At 34.1% G+C, this 15,282-nt stretch overlaps 1 pseudogene; it reads left to right on the forward strand.

Moving 5' to 3' along the window:
- The first annotated feature begins 230 nt into the window (after window positions 1–230).
- Window positions 231–1,298, forward strand: LOC137228367 (uncharacterized; annotated as a pseudogene).
- Window positions 1,299–15,282: the final 13,984 nt, after the last annotated feature.

Raw genomic sequence — 15,282 nt, forward strand, 5'->3', positions numbered from 1 at the left:
CAACGATTTGGCTGGATGGTTAGGGACTTGGAAGGAATATGATTGGGAAATTGACAATACAGCAATTTAAGGAAGAAGTATGTGGACAGACTATTCTGACTGGGTGAAAATTGTGAAGGTATTGTGTCTTTTGAGAGTTTAGCTAAGCTACTCCATGCTATTGCTGCCTCAACAACCATTCTGTTTGGCCAAGTGGCTTACAGGGACCTTAACCTGACACTAGCCTCCTTATGCAGGTTCACACCATAGATTTTGGTGTGCAGAGTCACAAGGAAATGTAAGTTTCTGATATGACCTCCCTAATAGCCCTTGTGATCAACAGTCTCCTCTGCCTCCCAGCATCTGTATGCCTTATACACCCCTTAGATAAGGCCACTGTAGGGATTAACTAAACTCCACTCTTTGGTTTTAAACCTGTCCCTAGCCTGGGAACCCCAACGTACTTCACCCACAGACCTTGATAAAGGCATGTACCCCAGATCCGGCCTCTCTCTCTCTGCACACTGCCTTGACCTCCCCATGTGGCCCCTTGAGGTGTGTGTGTACTTCTTCCAGGACCTCAGAGTAATAAACTTCTCTATTTCAATTTCTCTTGTATTCTGTTGTTGAACTATGGCTAACCATTAGGCACCCTGTGCTCCACTTAACAAATGTTAATTAAACAAAGTCATAACAATATCCCATGTGAATGCTCATCAAAGGGTGACCTCAGCAGAGGAGGATTTTAATAATCAAATGGATAAGATGACCCATTTTGTGGATATCAGTCAGCCTTTTCCCCCAGTCACCTCTATCACTACCTAATGGGTTCATGAATAAAGAGACCATGATGTCAGGTGTGGAGGCTAGGTATGGGCTTAGCAACATGGAATTCCACTCACCAAGGTCTACCTGGCTATAATCACTGCTTGCTGCTCAATCTTCCGGCAGCAGTGTCCTACACTGAGTCCCCAATATGGCACCATTCCCAGGGTGATCAGCCAGCTACTTGGTGGCAGATTGATCACATTGAACCACTTCTATCATGGAAAGGCAATATTCTATTTTGTTCTTACTGGAATAGATACTTACTCTGGACACAGATTTGCCTTCCTTACCTCTGCCAAAGCTATACCATCCATGGACTTACAAAATGCCTTATCCACCATTATGTTATTCCACATAGCATTGCTTCTAATCAAGGAACTCATTTCACAGCAAATGAAGTGTGGCAATGGGTCCAGGCTCATGGAAAATTTTGTGTATCATGCACAGTCAACATTAAAATTCCCTCCATCTTAGTATCTTTCATTACATAACAACTTACATTCTATATTGATCAGCTCTAACAAAGTGTTTCATTACATGATTTCACACATGCTCAATCATTCCATGCTATTTTGGAGAGAGGGATCAATTTCCTGTGGTGCCAGAGTTTGCATATTCATGTTAATTGTGTATCTGTTACTATTATGCTATCTTACCATTAGGTATGATTTCCTGAGCCCTGTTGTTAATAGACAAACTTAAATAACTCAAAAGGTATGCACTGAAATTGCTCATACTGGGTAAAAGATAAGACCCAACTCTATGCTGTCTCTAAGATACTAACTTTTATTAGGAAGAGATGTATAGGTTAGTGGTAGAAGAACAGAAACTGATATACTATGCAAACTTTAATTAAAATAATAAGGTATATCATGTAGTAGGCATCCTTTAAGATGCTCCCTAATGCTTCCCAACTTGTATTCAAGCTCTTGTACAATATAATCTCCTCCTCTTGAGTTTGGAATGAACTTACTGATTCATTTCTAATGCACAGTACACTGCAGAAGTAACTGGATGTCACTTCTGAAATAAATTTATAAAAGGAGTGTGGCTTCGATCTTGCATGTTTTCTCTCTTTTGTTCTCTTGCTCACCCTCAGGAAGTCAGCTGCCATGTTGTGATCTGCCCTCTAGAGAGTCCCACTTGGTAAGGAACTGAAGGAGGACTCTGAACAATAACCAGTGAATAACTGAATATTTCAATCAACCCACAAGGAACTGAACACTGCCAAACAGCACATGAATTCATTTGCAAGCAGATCTCCCGCAGGCTGAGCCTTCAGATGACACCTGGATCAACAGCTTGACTGCAACCTCATGATATATTTTGACGCAAACACACTCAATTAAGCAGCATTTGAGTCTCTGATTAAAGCAAAAACAAACTAAGGAAAATGAATTTTTGCTATTTTTAAGGCCCCTAAAATATAAAGTATATGTGTATATGTATACATATATGTGTGTGTATATATATGTATGTGTGTATATATATATAATGTCAATGATAAAGGGATCAAGTAACCAAAATTATACAGGCATACATCATTTTATTGCACTTCATTTTATTGTTCTTGGTAGGTACTGCATTTTTTATAAATTGAAGTTTTGTTAGCATTTTTTAGCAATAAAGTATTTTTAACTAAGGCATTTACATTGTTAGTTAGACATAATGTTATTGCACACTTAACAGACTACAGTACACTGTAAACATAACTTTTATATGCACGGGGAAACCAAAAATTTCAAGTGACTCGCTTTAATATGATACTCACTTTAACGTGGTGGTCTGGAACAGAACCCACAATACCTCCAAGGTATGCCTGTATATTAATTATAAATACTTATATACCTAAAATCAAGCAGTGGTGTATCCAAAAAATTGAATGCTATTCAGAGATAAAGAATGGAGCTATTATGAATGAATCTGAAAAGCACTGTGGCAAGTGAAAGATGCCAAACTCAAAACAGATCTATACTATAGGACTCCTTTTATGTAATAGTTTGGAAAAGGTAAAACTATAGGGATAGAGTATAGATAAATGTTTGCCCAGCACAGAGGGAAACTGGGGATGTGGAAATTGATGACAAAAGGGCAAAAGGGAATATTTGGGGATGATGGAAATTTTCTCTATCTTGATTGTGATAGTGGCTACATGATTATATAAATATATCAAAACATATAAATTTACATCCAAAATGGTGAATTCTATCATATGGAAATTATACCTCAATAAACCTAACTAAAAACAATCCAAATATAAAAGAATAAATAGATGGAAATAGATGGTGCTAGCCGTTACTGTGTGAGTGGTAGATTGTATGAGGTATAAATTGTTATGAAAAGGTAAATATGGAGGCAGTAATCCAGTGGGAAAATAATGGTAGCTTTGGATAAAATGGTATTTTGTAGTTACACAGTTAAATGGTGTAATGGAGTGGACTGATTGAAGACATATATATGTGTGTGTGTGTATGTTATCTTGCATATATATATATATATATACACACACATACATATATATATATGTAGCAGAATAGAGGAAACCTATGAATCCTGTTTTTAATTTGTGGAACATGGTAGTTGACTGTCATTTACTGTATTAGAACAGGCTGGAGAAAAAAAAGAAGCTTTTGTGGGCAATCAAAACTTCAGTTTTAGATATATTTTATATATTGGTGAAATACCCCAAGAAAAATTCAAATAATGGTAACAACTTAAGTAACCTTTACTCTGTGCCAGGTAGACTTTTAAGTGCTTTAAATACAAATGGACTATATAAACTCATTCCATCCTCAATACAGTCATATGAGGTAATCCATATTATTATTATCACAATATTATAATGAGAAAAAACTATGACACTAAGTGGTTAAATGATTTGTCTAAAATTATACATTTAGTAAGTGTCAGAGGTGGGCTGGTTGCAGAATCCATGCTCTTATATACTACATCATAATAACTCTTTTAAGTAAGGGGTTGGATATATGAATCATGAACTCAGAGGATAAAATTAGAACTGCAATTTGAACTATCTCCATAAACTGTAGTATTTTGATCCGTAAGTATGGATGAGATATTTTTAGCTCAGAGTGTTTGTAGAAAAGATAATAAGCCAAGGTCTAAGCTCTGGGTTTGGAATTTAGACAGAAAATGTGGAGCTATCAATGCAGGCTAAGAAACAGTGGCTACTGATGCAGGAGAAAATCAGAAAGTGTGGTGTCATGAAGTCAAGCTAGAGACATTTCAAGTAGAGGATAGTCAGTTGGGTAATAATACTGAGAAGCTAAAAAAGGTGGCATTACAGTATTATACTAAGGCAGGCTACTGTAACAAAAAGACCCAATGACAAGATTGTTTTCTTATCGTTGCTTGTCTGTATGACTTTTTTTCTCCTGTCATGCCAGACTCTGGGTATGTGTCCTAAGCTTGCAAGCAGCCCTGCTCCAGATTCTCTACTTTGCATAGCTGTCATCACCTAAGGGTACTGCAGGTACCATGTGGGATTTCTACTTTGCTTAAGCTGTAATCAATGGAAATGGGAGAAAGAATGAAGATGCCATACCAATAGCCTTGGGGCCTATGTTCTACATCCTCTCAGGCTAAGTTCGTTACATAGCTATATACAGCTGCAAGAAAAACTCAGAAATAAAGTCTAGCCATGGTACCTGGAAGTAAGAGAGAACAGATTTTTTGTGGGTACCAGATAATCTTAGTTACAGCAACCAATTAATATGGTTTGGTAGAAATATTCAGTTATCTAGTCATTAATTTAACCATCATTCATTTACTCATTATTTTCATTTATTACCAAATATTACCTTCTACCCACTGTGTTCCAGGCACCACAGAGTTTATTACTGGAATAAATAATATTTGAGGCATCTTCCTCAAAATCCTTTTTTAAAAGAAATGGAGATATCAACTAACTATATTCCCTCTCTTCCTCCCCTGCAAATTCCTAAACTATGTATATATTCAGCAATTTTATATTATCAAAAGATAATAAAAACAGAAAGAAAACTATTTTTCTGGCTAAAATAATATAGTCAATAATATTTAAAGTATACCAATAGTCAACTGCACTTGTGATAATACAAAATATCCACAAAAAATTGAGCATATAATGAAAAACCTCTCATACAAACATATTTTTAAAGTATTTTGCATTAAGCTAAAAATAAATGTGCAACATGTATGTAAGAAAACTAATAAAAATTTCTGTAGGACATGAAAGAGAATACATGAAGAAACAAAACTTTATCTGGATGAGATAATATGATTGTAAGGACGTACTTTTTTTCTAAATTAATACATATGTTTAATGCAACCCTAGTCATTATTAATATAAATAAACTCACATACAATGTGGTGCAGCAATTCCAAGAAATGGAAACTCTTACACAAAACTTGAATATGTGTGTGTGTGTGTGTGTGTGTGTGTGTGTGTGTGTGTGTGTGTGTGTGTGTAAGCTATGGTAGAAGCTTATGCATTTATTACAGTGGCTTACAGAAATGGTGAAACATTCTACTACTTCCTTTGCATTGAATACCTTACAGCTATATAAATAATGAATATAGAATAGATATGATATCACATATGTATATATAATATAAAGAAGGATGGACAGTAAAAAGTCATCAGTTATACAAACCAAGCTGGTAGGTGTTAGGTTGTCTCTGAATGCGAAGTAAAATTGCACAGGGCTGAGTAAGGAGAAATTTAATTTTTTAATTTACACTGCTGAAATATTTTAAATAAGCAAGTATTGCCCTTGAAGTTAAAAACAAAATTTCTGAAAAGAGACAGATAATGTCAACACTTCTTGTGCAGCTATTTGAGTTCTTTTTTAGTTTCTTCCAAACTAATACTGTGTCATGACAGTTTAACACTTAGGACAGTATTTTTATTACAAGAAATAGAAAGAAGTAGATACACTTCTTTATTTAATCTATGGAACTTATTTAAGGAAGGTTATGGAAAATGAAAAAAATAAAACCTAGGGTAGTGTACATCATTTTTTTGTTTGTCTCTTTATAATTAAAGCCTGCTGCGCCAAGGGTGGGAACCTATGATCTGGAGCTGCAGCAATCCTATAGATCACTAGACCATGCACCAAAATTAAAAATCAGGCAGAACATTCAAGAGGACTTTGTTGATCGGTTAATATCTTTTTGTACCCCTCACATATAATAGATGGATTTCACAACAGGATGATAACCAGAGCTTTACATTATGAGGAGCTTCTGCTGTCTCCCTAAAGGCCTCATTTCTTCAACCTACTGCAGCACTTAATGTGTCTTGCAAAATTTCAATCTGAGTATTTCTGTAACAAGCATTCTAAATGCAAATTGAGGCTGGGAAAGGGAGAAAATAAAAAAAAATAATAATAAAGCTCCTGTGAAAGTAAGGAAGAAATTTATCTATAAATAAAAACCAAGTAATTAAAATAATGTTAAACAGACCAAATTGTGTAGTTTACAATACAATATTAACTCAATATTATTAAAATAGTGAATACTGAAAATGGTTGAATGAAATTATATCCTTCAGTGGAGAGCTTCACTCTTAGATTATGTAATTATAATGCACTTCATTTACACTTTGAGGCAAACCAAAAGCACTTTCCTACAAAGTATGTTTTCTTCAAGACACAATGTTGTCTGCCATAAGGTTATTATAGGTGATTAAAACAATATCTTGTGCTATACAGTAGGACCTTGTTGTTTATCCATTATATATGTAATATTTTGCATCTGCTAATCCCAAACTCCCAATCCATCCTCCCCCCACTCCCCCTACCCTTTGGCAACCACAAGTCTGTTCTCTATATCTGTGAGTCTGCTTCTGTTTCAAGTTCATTTGTGTCATATTTTAGATTCCACGTATAAGTGACATCATAAATTTGATACCCTGTGATAAATCATAATGGAAAATATGAAAAAGAATGTATATATATGTATAACTGAATCACCTTGCTGTACAGCAAAAATTAACACATTGTAAATTAACTATACTTCAATAACACAAATTTTAAAATTCTGTACAAATAAAAAAAACTAAAACAAAACAAACAAAAAAACAGTATCTTGCTGCCAATGTGATGACTTTAGAAACAAACTTGTATGACAGACTATTTTCTGGGTTCCAGGAATATAGAGGGAATTAGATAATTAGCTTAGTTTAATGACTTTAAACCTTCCTTATTTTCCAATATACATGTTTCACATTATACATATCTACCTAAGAACTGTTTTCACTGCAACTCACAAATTTTAAGCTCTATTTTCATTTAGTTTGAAATGTCTTCAAACTCCACTTGAGACTTCATTGACCCACATGTCGTTCAAAAGTCTGTTGTATAATTTCCAAATATTTTAGAATTTTCCAGCTATATTTCAGTTATTCATTCCTAGTTTAATCCCACTGTTTGCCTCAGAACATATGTTGTATGATTCCTATTCTTTTAAACTTATTAAGGTGTGTTTTACTCCCCAATATATGGTCTACTTTTGTAAATGAATGTTCCATGACAGCTTGAGAAGAATGTGTACTCTTTTGGTGTTTACTGAAGCATTTTATATATGTCAATTAGATCACATTGATTGATATTGCTTTTCAGGTCAACAATATACTCATTGATTTTTCTGCCTGCTTGATCTATCAATTACTGACGAGGGGAATGGATTTGCAGTCTTCAACTATTATTGTGAATTTATCTATTTCTCCTTATTATATTAGTTTTTTGCCTCACCTATTTAGATACTATATTGTTAAGTTAATATTCATTTAAGATTGTGATGTCTTTGTGGAGGATTGACCCCTTTATCATTATGTAGCCCTCTTCTTTATCTCTGATAATTTTCCGTTATGAAAACTGATTTTTCTGAAATTATTATAGCTATTTTAGCTTTATTTAGGAAGTTTTAGCATGGTATAACTTTCTTCACCCTTTTAATTTTTTCTTCTCAGAATCTTTATATTTAGGGCATTCCTTGTTAGACAACATATAATTGGATCTTGTTGCTTTTTAAAAAATAAATCCATTCTACTAATCTGTTTTTTAGTTGGTGTATTTTTAGACACTTCACATTTAAAGTAATAATGTACTTGGATTAACAACTACCATATTTGTAACTATGTTCTACTCATTCCCAGTGGTTTTCTGTTTTAATTAAGCATTTTATGAGTCCATTTGATTTCTTTTCTAAGTGGAACAATTATACTTCTTTTTAAAAAATTAGCAGTCACCCTAGAGTTTACCATACACATTTTTAACTAATCTACATCCACCTTCAAATAACACTTTCTGCTTCATATATAGTGCACGTACTATATAACAAAATATTCCCAATTCCTCTCTTTCTTTTGTGCTACTGGTACCATTTATTTAATTTACACATATGCTATAATCACCCAATTAATTGTCACTTTGATTTAAAAAATCAATTTTATTTTAAATCAATTACAAATAAGTAAACTCAATTATTTTATTTCTCCTTAATTTATTCCTTCTGCAATGCTCTTTCTTTACGTAGATCCATATTTCTGACCTATACCATTTCTTTCTATTGGAAGAACCCCCTTTAACATTCCTTGAAGGGCAGGTATCCTACAAATGAATTGTTTTAGTTATTGTCTGATAATGTTTTAATTTTCCCTTCAATTCTGAAAGACAATTTCAATGCATACAGAATTCTAGGTTAGTGGTTTTTTCTTCTTTCATCACTTTAAATATTCCATGCCACTCTCTTCTTGCTTGCAAGGTTTTTGATGTAATTTTGATGAAAAGTCTGATATAATTACTATCCCTGTCCCTCTGTAGATAAATTTACCCACCTCCTCATCAACCTCCACCTTTCTTCAAGATTTTCTTTTTCTTTTTGACTTGCTGCAGTTTCCCTATAAGATGATCAGTATAGTTATTTTAGTGTTTATCTTGTCTTGTGTTCTCTGAACTTCCTGGAACATGGTTTGATGTCCATCATTAATTTTGGAACGTCTCAGCTTTATGACTTACATTGAGCTCACCAGAAGTTTGGCTGTGCTTAACATTTGCTGTAGGCATACATGTCAGAGGCTAAAAATCTCCACAGTGTCCTTGTTTTCTTCTCACTGTTTTGGTCTCTTTTCTCATATGTGGGCTACACTAAATACTCTTTTTTTTTTCCAGAGAGTGTCTATGTCTTGCAGGTCTCTCAGATGTAATGCACTATTATTGTACTGGAACCTTGTCGATGTGGTGGTGAGGTGAGGCTGAAGGGCCTCTGCCTGTGTTCTGTGAACTTTACAAGTGTTTCTTCCTATAAAATTTTCCCTCTTCCTCATTTAGTTGACACAGGAGGACAAGATGGGGCTGAAGTGAGGGGAACGCCCTTTCCTTACCTGTGTGAGGCAAGACTCTGGTCAAGTCTTCTCCCTAGAGTAGTAGGCCTTTCTCATTTCATGAGGATTACTTTTCCCCCTCACACTGCCAAAGCCATGATGGGCCTTTCTTGAATTTTCACTATGAGAAAAAGGTAGGTTTCCTGGGGATAAAGTGGAGCTCCCTCACGCATGACCAGAGACCCTAGGAATTTCTCCCTCACTCAATGGTCCACACTCAACTTCCAGGTAATTGACAAAATTACTATTTGAGTTTTCCAACCATTTTATTTCTCCAGCAGGTTTTCCTCTAGGTAAACAGATCTTAGCTCTGACTCTCTGGATTTACCTGTGTCTTCAGATTTGTGAGTACATTTTGCCCTGCAAACTCAGATTTTTGATGGACCCAAAAAGTCCCTGATTTTTTGTTTCTCCCCCTTTTTCTTGGTGTAAGGATGGGAAGGACAATTTTCAAACTCTACTTTTTGGAGTTGAAGCCTAAAGTCTCAGTAATTTACTTTTTATTGTTAAGAAAAGCCTCATTAAGCAGATGCTATTTTATTTGAGATCTTTATGACAAGGCAGTACTATCCTTGTAACAATAAAGGAAACTGTTCTATGCAAAGCAAACATCATATCTAAGGCCTCTAAGAAGGAAGGGCTTAGCAAATTCAAGTCCAGTGTGGCTGGGACATAAAAAGTGACTGAAAGAGTGTTACAGAAATAAGTAAAGATGCAGAAGGGGGTAAGAAGAGATATTACTGCGGGTCATGATAAGAAATAAGATTGTCTCTTAAATATACTGAAAAGTTACTGAAAGTTTTATGCAGGGGAATGACACAGTCCAATTCACCTTTTAAAAAATGGCTCTATTTTGGGGGATAACTATTGTTCTGAGGTAAAAGTAGGTGAAAGAAGACTAATTGTGAGTCTACTGGAATAGCTTAATTAAGATGAGAGTTGAACTAAAGTTGTAGTACTGAAAAAGAAAAGAAGGAGCTAGACTGGGAATTTTTTAGAGATAGAACCAGATGACTTTCTGATGTAAATAACTGGGAAGAGTAGGTACAGGTTGAAGCTAATTGTGAACATTATTATAGGAAAAAACCTTAGAGGATGCCTAGATTAATTAATTCATTCCCACATTAATCAAACAATCAAACAAATGGTCCAGAGAGAGTACAAAAATTGCCCAAAGAAACAAAGCTAGCATGATCACTGCTCAGAATTAGACAATCGTCATAACAGTGAGGTCCTTTAGTCATCATAACAGTTTGCTTCACTCTCTTACTTCTGACTACTTTTATTTACGCAAAAACAATATATTTCTACCTCAAACTTATCTCTATATGGCATTCCCTTTCCTTATAACTTTTTAGAAAGAGCTGCAAACCAGACTTTAGTTTCTTTAAAAATTTGCAAGTGTTAGATAATTCTTTCATAACTCACATATATGAACATTTTCACTAAAATTAAACTGAAAAATAAGACAAGGGCTCAACCAGATAAATTATTTAATGTGGCATTGTAATAATGGCTCAGCAAGAAAGAGAAATTCTACACTACAGTACCAGGTAACTGTGTTAAAAATATATCATAGTGATCCTAGCCAATTAGTTTACAAAGGAAGGAATATATCCGTAGTCCAATGTAAATTCAAATGCACCTAGGTGTCTTAATTGAATAAATCAAATGTGCATGCATATGTAAAAGTTTAAGATATATAACTGAAACTTGCAACACTTTTTAAAAGTATCTGTCTTTAACTTGTGCTAAATATTGACACCTATTTTGTGGCTTGACCCCTATATTATAGTGTTTTAAGTAATAAAGTGCTAGCATAATTTTGCCAATGGAAAAGCTTTTAAAAATAGTCCTTCGTTTTATAAACAGAAATAGTGAATCTACAGGATTGGTGAAGGATTATCAATTAGTTTTTAAATTACTTAATAACCTCTGTGAACTTTGTTATCTTCTCTTTCAACATAATTAAAACTTCTGAAAAGAGTAAGCGTTAATATTCCAGTTATGAAAAATAGCTGTTATGTACTGTGTACTATTGGCCAGGCACTCTCAAGTATTTTACATGAATTATGTAATTTAACTCTAACCTATGAGTGGCTTTCTTTTTAATTCTCACATTATACATGAAGAATTTTGGACATTAACAGACTATACTACTTATAAAAGGTCACGTTGTCAGTAATTATAGGATCCAGGATTGACAGCAAGATAATCAGACTCCAGAATCTGTGCTCTCAATTAACTGCTACACTGCCTTCCTGTTACATGATACTGTCTTCTTGTTCTGTAATGAATGGACCCACTTTCTTATACTATTCTTCACAAAGGAAATGAAAAAATGTACTAATTTTAAGTACCATTACTAAATGCTAACAGAACAAGGAGACTATATTTTCACTTATCATTCACTTGTTCCTTTATTCAGCTATTAACCAAAATTTCTTGAGCAACTCTTAGGCATTGTAGCAAGATATGAGAAGGCTAAGATTAAAGACAAGGTCACTGTCCTCAAGTATTTTCAAGTCCATGGGAAGCCTACAGAAATTTGCATAAACTCTGCATGATCTGAAAATAATCAAGGAGACAAAGTTAAATAGGCAAAAAACATAAAGTACTAAAATTTAGAATGATGAACACATAATGTAATAAAAGTAAGGTTCACTCTAATATAACTGAAGAAGTAATAAGGAAAATTTAGTGTGATTTCTTCGTTCTCACGTGAGGAACATTTCAGCATATTGTGGTCCTTGGACAAACAGCATCAATATCATCTGGAGATTTGTTAGAAATGCACAATTTTTGAGCCCCACCCCAGATCTACCAAACCAGAGCTTGCATTTTACCAAGAGCCAGGGTTATTTGTATATACACTGAAGTTTGAGAAGCAGTGTCATAAAGACATATACCTTGAATGTCTGTTTCCATAGACTTCATTTGCATATATGCCTTGTTAAAGCTCCCTTTTAGGTACATTCCTGTCACTACTATCCCTTTGGAGGCCCACAGTGAGTGCAGTTCATGTGTCCCACTCATATTCAGGGAAGGGCTGACACTGCTTAATTGTAGAACATTAGAGCAAGAATGATTTTTACCAAGCATACTGTGTGCTTATACTTGGCATTAATGGTCAGAATTTACTATTATGCAAGATGATAAAACAACAAAAAAAAAGAGGTTGTATGGGAGAGATGTTAACTTATAAATCAGAAGGCATTTGGATTGTTCAGAAAGCCAGCAGAAGAACAACATTAACAACAGGGTTCAGAAAACTATACCCAATTATAAGGTAGCATAATGATGACATATACACTAGGAATGACTAGTGTAGATACACTAGGAAGGACTCCAGCACCCTAGGAAATTCATCCTTATGCCAAAATAATTGAGCATGTGTGACATCACACAAGAGCCATTTTAATTACTAGATCTGAGCATTGTAGAATCTAGGTTGCTGTTTGATAAAAGATACTAAGATACAGGGGATTTTAACGTGGGCAGTGCTTAGATGCCACAAATTTTTGCAAAAGTTCATGACTAATACTATGAGCTGTCCTTGGGTTGACTCCTTACAAACAGCCATGCTATCCGTGTGATCAAAGTCAATAAAACAGATTTTCCAAATCAGCCTGGGCTTTGCCACTACTGAATTCTTCTACAACCTTTAAACTAGGACAAAAGCTTGAAAGGTAAAAGCAGTCAAACCTATTGAGGATATTTACTGGAAAACTAAGCTCTAGAGACATGAATAAACTAAAATCACCTCTATGACTCCTAGTCCCCAGATAAACTCGCCATACCTCTCAGGTATTTCCATAAGAGACTGTATTCTCTAGCTGTACAAAATTTCCAGAAATATACTGTAGATGTATTAGAGTTGAAACATGAGAAGCTAAGAGAGAAAAGGAACGAAGCACAGTCAAGAAAATATAATTTGTCAGAGAATCTTCACATTGTGCAGAGCAGACCCTGACACGAAGTGGAGTTAACAAGAATCTATTTTTTTCTGTGAAATTTGAGAGTAAAAAACAATTCAATAAAGCCTCCTTGCCCTACAAAAATGAATATCAAATTATTTCTGCTAAAGCATTAATAACTCAAAATTCAAATATGTAAAACAATGTATCATACCTTACAGAAAGTTTTCATATGGATTACACATTAATTGTGAACAATAAATCATTAGTTATACTATATTAGTAACTTAACTATGGAAGTTGACACTATATTAGAAAGCCAAAGGTTTTGTTGTCAGACAGACCTCAAATTTTATTTCTCATTCTCTCATTTTTTTAGGGTGTGAAATCTTAATTAACTTATCTCAATTTCTTCATCTATAATCTGAGGTAATAATACCTACTTTGTAGAGTAGGTTTCCAAAATATAAACCAACTCAAAAGGGTTAGGAGACCCAAAGAGACCATATATGTGATGTCCTTTCTTAGTCCCTAATTCTCATCTGCTAATAAAATTATTCCTATTCTGAGCTGTCATCTGAGTTTTCTCCATTGATTACAATTAAATCCATCAGTTTCTTTTCCAGCTCTACGTTGGTGTGCATTTCTCATGCCCTTATTCCTCCCTTTTGCTCCTTCCAAAATGACAACTGTTTTTCTTCATCACATTAAGTGGCCATTCACCCTTGAGCCAAGGAAATAATGCTCACCAGAACAATATTTAGACTGAGTAGCACTTTCAAAAATTCAAGGCATAGCTATCTGTCTGTCACTGAGAAAGTGGATTACTGCAAGGATTCTTACTACTATAAGAGTCATGTCAGAAAGAGTTATTGATTCATTGTCAACAGAAACAAACTCATGTTGATAGCACCTGAAAACCAATTTCATCATTCTTAAATGCAACTTTTCAAAAAGAAATGTGCAATTGATACAGAGCTCACAAATTGTAGCATGCAACATATCTATGCTAATTTGAGAATACACTCTTTGTCTTAAACGCTTTCATATTCATTAGTACCATGGATCCTTGCTGTGGTAATTTCCTTACTGAAAAACATTTTTAAATGTTCTATGCCATGGATAAAATACAGTGACAAGAAGAACTGTTGGATTAGCTCTAACATGAGTCTGTATACACACATATGCATACATGCACATATATGTATTTATATCCACAAATGCAGATATACATATATACATATACAGCTATATCTACATTATATATTCATATGTAAAAAGTGCATTCATATATTACTTCTCTAATTAAATTATATTTCATAAAATTAGAAACATGAAAGTAAAAATAGAGGAATAAAGAAATTTTGCCACAAGAGTAAGAGGTCAATTTCTTTTCTGTTCCTAAGTATGAAGAATAAGAGCCTCTAGTTTTCAGAACTGGCTCAGAGTGACTGTGAATTGGCAAGAGAGTTGCCTAAGAGAATAATTAAAGTTGTGCTAAATACTTAAGTATATAAGACATATAAAGCACATGGTCAATCCTTTGTCACTTTGTTAATAAAAGAAAATGTTGATGACATGTTCAGTGTACTTATTTTTCTTATTTCACTGGTATATATTTATGGTATATAGTAAATAAATCATCCATTCTCTATTAAAGTCATAAATACCAGGAATAATCTTAACATATATGAGATTCTTTATATTCTGTACTATTAAAAATTTTCCTTTTTGCCTGAAATTCAAATAAATATCAATTAATTTGGGTAAACAACATAGTTAAATATCCATCAGAAATGTTTGTATTTCCAGGCAGACCACCTGGCAAATATTACCTGACTACCATAAGCATGTTGAGATAAAGACATACAAATACCTATGATAGATGGTGGCTGGTGAGGCATTCCAGACTCTCATATATTTTCATAATATAAAAGTTACAGAGAATATTTTGAAAGGGATGATTTGGGAAAAGTTGCTATGGAAAAAGATTATCATTTGTGATGTGCTCTTAATTCAGGTAAATGATTGGTAGATAAAGCTGGAACTGTAATAGGGAGGAAACTATTTTATTACAAGTTAATCACTGAAAGGATGTTGCCTATAAGCTTAAATTATACATAATGGCCCATCTCTGGGAATCCTGCCTCCCAGGCAATGAGCATTAAGCTAAAA

Source organism: Pseudorca crassidens, chromosome 7 (genome assembly GCF_039906515.1).
Source record: "Pseudorca crassidens isolate mPseCra1 chromosome 7, mPseCra1.hap1, whole genome shotgun sequence".
In the NCBI taxonomy this organism is placed as follows: domain Eukaryota; kingdom Metazoa; phylum Chordata; class Mammalia; order Artiodactyla; family Delphinidae; genus Pseudorca; species Pseudorca crassidens.